Source organism: Panthera uncia, chromosome D4 (assembly GCF_023721935.1).
Source record: "Panthera uncia isolate 11264 chromosome D4, Puncia_PCG_1.0, whole genome shotgun sequence".
Taxonomy (NCBI): Eukaryota; Metazoa; Chordata; class Mammalia; order Carnivora; family Felidae; genus Panthera; species Panthera uncia.
Window position 1 is genome coordinate 91,493,059 of NC_064807.1, and position 5,636 is coordinate 91,498,694.

The window sequence follows — 5,636 nt, forward strand, 5'->3', positions numbered from 1 at the left end:
TTTTTTTTTTTTTTTTTTTTAAAGATTTTTTTTTTTTTAATTTTTTTTTTTTCAACGTTTTTTATTTATTTTTGGGACAGAGAGAGACAGAGCATGAACGGGGAAGGGTCAGAGAGAGAGGGAGACACAGAATCCAGGCTCCGAGCCATCAGCCCAGAGCCCGACGCGGGGCTCGAACTCACGGACCGCGAGATCGTGACCTGGCTGAAGTCGGACGCTTAACCGACTGCGCCACCCAGGCGCCCCAGGACGACTGACTGTATTTCTGAGCCACGTTGCCCATTTTGTTTTTTATATTGATAACCTAAGGGTATAACAAATGACATCATGTTGAGTGATTTCCCTTCGTGATGGTTTTATATTAGGAAAACTTGGTTGAAACTGAGGAACTAAGAGCTAGATCTTTGGAGTGGAACTGAGTTACTCTGGCCTTGTAAGGTTACTCTCACTGTTGAGTCACCGTGGTACATGTGGATGTAGCTGGTGGACAGGCCTGTGTTAGGTGCACAGCTGATTGCTGCATCCTGGTGGCCCCGTTGTCTCCACTCTGTGCCTTTCTGCCAGTGAGACATCCTCATTTCTTTCTTTTTTTTTTTTTTTAATTTTTTTTGTGTGTGTCTTTATTTTGAGAGAGAGAGAGTGTGTGAGCTGGGGGAGGGTCAGAGAGAGGGGGAGACACAGAATCTGAAGCAGGCTGCAGGCTCTGAGCTGTCAGCACAGAGCCTGACGCGGGGCTCGAACCCACAGACCGCGAGATCATGACCTGAGCCGAAGTCTGACACTTAACCAACTGAGCCACCCAGGCGCCTCAAAGACATCCTCCTTTCTAATGGAGTCCATTTTCATTTTAATTTAGTCTGAGTTAAAGTAGGAGAGATGGAGTAGATGTTTTCCAATGTCAAAGATTGTGAGTCTTCCTGGTGTCATGTTGAGTTGTGTGCCCCATGAGCATCTAATGGCACTAGGTGTACCCAGACCCACCACTGGTTTTCTGCTTAGCCAGGTAGAGAACCCCCTGCACTGCTGTGTAGGGTGGGACCCGTCAGTGTGAGAACCAGGCAGAAGGTCCCCATGGGAAGCAAGTGTCACCTTTGCAGGTCTGGAAACTTGATTTTGTCAGTAAACCAAATTGTGATGATCATACTATCCAAATTCACAAGAGACTGACGTATAAAAGAAGAAATCAGCATATTTATGTGGTAAATATGTGTAGATATCTTCACCGTGTGGAAAGTCAGACTGAAAGTAAACATTGTGTGACCCCCATTCCCTGGTTTATGCCCTCAGAACAGACACCTGCTATAGCCCAGCACTAAGCCGGTTATATCTTGGGAGATTGTTCTGGGTGTGTGGCCGGCTTTTGTTTTTGTTTTCCTCCACAGACCGGAAAGGGTTCAGATAGCATGCTTTAACTCATGGAAGCTTAGGGGGCTGTGGAGCCACGGTTCAGAGTGGGAGAGGCTGTGCTTTCCCCACAGGTGTCCACGCACCTGTTTCATTTCTCAGCTTGCTGTGTCTTCTCTGGAAATCACGTTCTATGGGGGTCTGACCTCTGTTGTGGGTCCCAGGCCCAGGGCTGTGTTTGGTGTGGCCTGGAAGGGACACAAAGGACAAGGGCACTGTTTGAGTTGTCTGTTAATGCTTAGCTCACTACCCTGAAACATAGTGCCTAAAGACAACAGTGATCACTTGTTATCCTTCATGGGGCTGGCAGTTCAGACAGGGCAGTGTGTGTGTGGGGGGGGTGATGGCTTTTTTCTGGTCCATGAGCCTGGGGCCTCAGCTGGAAGCCTCCGGCACTGGGGATGGCTTGCACTTCCGGTGGTGTGTGCTTCTTGTGTGGGCTGCTGGTTGGAACGCCCACAGGTGGCCACAGCTCTGGGGTCCTCAGGGCTTTTGTGACCTGGCCTCACGCACCATGGAGCTCACTTTAGCCACAGTCTCAGGTCTAGGCTGTCACAAAAGCCCATCTTACTAAAGGTGAAGGAGCACAGCCCACCTCTCGTGGAGGAATGTCAGCATCACCTTGTTAGAGAGGTGTGTAGGGTCGTGTGCACATTGGTCTGGCCATCTTTGGAAAACTACAATAGCCAAGCCTAGCCTAGGTCAAGGGAGCAGCAAGCACGTAGCGCCTTTGGTTTTTTCCTTTGCAGAGAAGCCAATTAAGGGTTAAATAGCAGATGGAAAGGGAGTCTGTTCTGATATTTCACAGTCCCTTAAATGTAATTTCTGGGGCTACTTTGGATAGTAATTGTATTTTCCAAAATTAGGAACTAACTCCTTTTGCTGCCAAAGGGAAAAAACAAAAAGACAAAAGAGGGAAAAGGAAATCTCTCAGATATTGAAAGGATTCATTCTTTTTCTCCCCACCCCTTTTGATAATTAGCTAGTGAAATTGGTATGTGGAAAATAGTTGAAAATTAGGGGGTGAGCAGATAGCACCCTACATCTCACAAGTTTCCTGGACAGAAGACGCATCCCATCTTTGGGAATCCATTTGGTGTTGGCAGTGTTGCGCTGGCCCTGATGCAGTTCTCGAGGAGAGGACGCGGTCTCTGGGTCCAGATCTTGGGCAGAGTCCTAAAGGAGAGAGGAACAAATGGCAGGTCAGAATTAGCATTTCTCCTAAGGTGGCTAGAGCCATGACACCTCCACCCTTGGGGAGAGAAGGTCCTCTTTGCCCTGTGTGTCGGATGCTGCAGATTGCCTCCAGCGGCCGAGTGAGGAAAGCCTGTGAGCCGTGAGCAGTGTGCTCTTTGTTGGAGGAGAAGGGCTTTTCTTTCCATTGGCCTCCTAGCTGTGAAATGTGAAAGCGCGATCACCCCTGGAACCACAGAGTCCAGCAAGCATGCACTTACGTGTTTAGAGAGGATTTTCCCTTCCTTTTTCTTAGTATTTCACCATTGTTGGGTATCTTTACAGCTCCAGTAGATACTATGTGAAATCTGGCACGCCCCGCAAAACACGAGGGTAAGGGTGCTTTGAGGCTGCATTGAGGAGATGGCAGTTTCATGGGAGGACATGGACTCCCTCCCTCCTCCCCCTGTAGTGTGGGCACATCTTTACCAGGTTCCTCTGTGGGCTACCATGTTGGTCACCTTCTCTCAAATTCTTTTTGGAATGGCTTTGACTCTTTTCAAACTTAAGGGTTTGTGTGTGTGTGTGTGTGTGTGTGTGTGTGTGTGTGTGTATAGTAGTTAAAAGAGTAACCTTCTCAACATCTGTGCTTAAAATAGGAGTTCCGAATAATGTGGATACATGGGTCCAGGGTGGCTTGAGCCCTGAGAAGGGAGGGAGCTTATCTGTGAGATGGCTGTGGCCTTGGAAATGCTGGTGCTGCCAGGGCAGGGGGAGCAGCTTTCAGGCCCAAGATCAGACCAGAGCACTGGCTCCATGCACACACAGCAGGGTCTGAGATCTGTGTGGCAGGTTGGTTCGACGTTGGCTTCCGTATTTGTATGGCTGAGTCATGGAGCCGGCTGTCAGGAAATGTTTGTCCACATGTGCTGCTCCCTGTAGGTTTGGTCTGGCCTGGCCCGTGTGTGCTAGCCGTGGGGCTGGTCTGTTGTCCAGTGGACCCCCACTCCACTTCAGAGGTTAGAGTATTTGGAAGCAGTTTTAAATTTCTGATGCCTTTAAGGGTTTCACCCTTGCTGTCATAAAGAAGGATACTTTTTGTGGTTAGATCCTTATTGTTGAGACTAGAGTTTTCCCATTGGATCACTGGGGGAGTTGGAATGAATGTGGGGGAAGATCTTCTTTCCACAGGAGTCCGCATGGCTGCATCTTTGTGGAGAAAGCCACGTTACGATTGGGCTTCACTAATTTAGGTCACCTGAGAGAACAGAGCTCTCTGGAAAAGTGAGCCAAAGGGCCCTGAGATAGATGATTCTCTTTTTTCCCTCTTAAGTCTTCCTTTCAGACTACTCTGCGCTCCCAGCCCCCGTTTGTTGTGGTTCCGCCCGAGTAGAGGCCGGCCAAGCTTCCACCATCCGGGGTTGGCTGCACCGCTGGCAGTGTGGAGACTCGGTGGGGCTGGTCCAGAGCTATCATTACCGTGGTTCCTGGCTGTCCTCGTGATGTGGACACCATTGGTCTGATCTGTTGAGAGGTAACTGGCTACCGATGAGGTGGGCTGAGCCTGGGCTGGCGCTGGGGGTCCTTGGCCGGCCCTTCCTGGGTTCACAGGCTGCCATGGAGCAGTGGAGGCTTTCCTTCTCATGAGCCAAAGGCCCGTCCGGATTTAGAGCTGACACAGTGTCGTGGTTCTTTCTGCCGATATCTTTACAGTTTAAATGGATGAAACTATTTAAATACTTACAGATTATCCAGAATTTGGTCCAGCCCTTATTTGTCTTTGAATTTTAGGAACTTTCGAAGGGGTGATGTCAGAGTTTCTGTGATCTTTCTCCAACAGCCATTGTTTATTTTACAAAAAGAAAACAAAATCAGCAGTGTGGTAGAAACCCGGTGGGGCAGGGACCTGGGAGGTTGAGCCTTTCCAAACCCTGGGAAACTGGGTTTGTTACCTCACCTACAGGGTATGCTGCCTGGCCTTGGGCACGTTCCTAACCTTGTGCCTGAGGCTCTTCACCCGTGGGGGCAGGCACTTCGCCTTGCAGGTGAACCTGCACAGGTGCTGATGAGGGGGCTCACCGTAAATAAAACAGGAGCTGACAGTAAATAAAACACAAGTGATGGGTCGTACTCTTGCATGGAAAAGTAACGAAGGTTCTACACAAAATCTTAACCGTCTTAATTTATACTGTATGCGTAGCAGAAACTGTCTTCTTAAAAACTATCTGAAATCAAGTGTAGTAAAGTTGAAGTTAACTGTATTATGATGAATTATGTTTGATGCAGCCATTTCACGTCCGTTGACAATGGAGAAACACCTTCTGTGGATGAAAGCAGTGCTGACTGAGGGGCAGAGTGGGGAGACCCCGGTCTGCCCTGAGAGGAAAATGCATTTAATTTAAAGTGTCACGAGGGGGTTGCCTTTATTTTATTTACATACTGTGTTATTTAAGTTGTAAGTGATTATTATATGCTTATTTTATGGTTATATCACATAAAGTGACGGTACGGTACAGACTCGTAAGAGATATTTTTCTTTTCTTTCCTTTTTTTCTAAGGTTTATTTTTGAGGGAGAGAGGGAGAGAGCATGAGCAGGGGAGGGAGGTGTCAGGGGGAGAGGGAGACAGAGGATCCGAAGCAGGCTCTGTGCTATTAGCTCAGAGCCTGACACGGGCCTTGAACTCAGGAACTACAAGATTGTGGCCTGAGCCCAAGTCAGATGCTGAACTGACTGAGCCACCCAGGCACCCCAAGATTTTTTCTTTTGATCATGAAGAAAAACCTAGCTGAAACCTAGATTATGACCACACATATTCTGATGTGGGGTAAAAATGGCAGCACTGCCTTCTTTCTGTCTTGTACTACATTTAAAAATGAAAAGAAGGGGGCGCCTGGGTGGCTTACTCCAGTTAAGTGTCCACCTCCTGATTTTGGCTCAGGTCATGATCTTGTGGTTCATGAGATAGAGCCCTGAGTCGGGCTCTGCACTGAGCGTGGAGCCTGCTTAGGATTCTCTCTCTCTCTCTCTCTCTCTCTCTCTCTCTCTCTCTCTCTCTCT

The 5,636-nt window shown here is 48.3% G+C and overlaps 1 protein-coding gene and 1 long non-coding RNA gene across 6 annotated transcripts in view; one reads left to right on the top strand and one right to left on the bottom strand.

Annotated features, from left to right (window-relative positions):
• The window catches only part of EHMT1 (euchromatic histone lysine methyltransferase 1), a 125,766-nt gene that overhangs the window by 25,854 nt on the left and 94,276 nt on the right, over positions 1 to 5,636 (top strand). The window lies entirely within an intron of this gene.
• Positions 1 to 5,636, bottom strand: part of LOC125924022 (uncharacterized) — a 15,420-nt gene that overhangs the window by 3,366 nt on the left and 6,418 nt on the right. The window contains exons 2-3 of the long non-coding RNA XR_007458220.1: positions 2,455 to 2,580; positions 1,491 to 1,592 (exon numbers count right to left, since the gene is read on the bottom strand). This is a non-coding gene — a long non-coding RNA (uncharacterized LOC125924022). The remainder of the gene's footprint in view (positions 1 to 1,490; positions 1,593 to 2,454; positions 2,581 to 5,636) is intronic.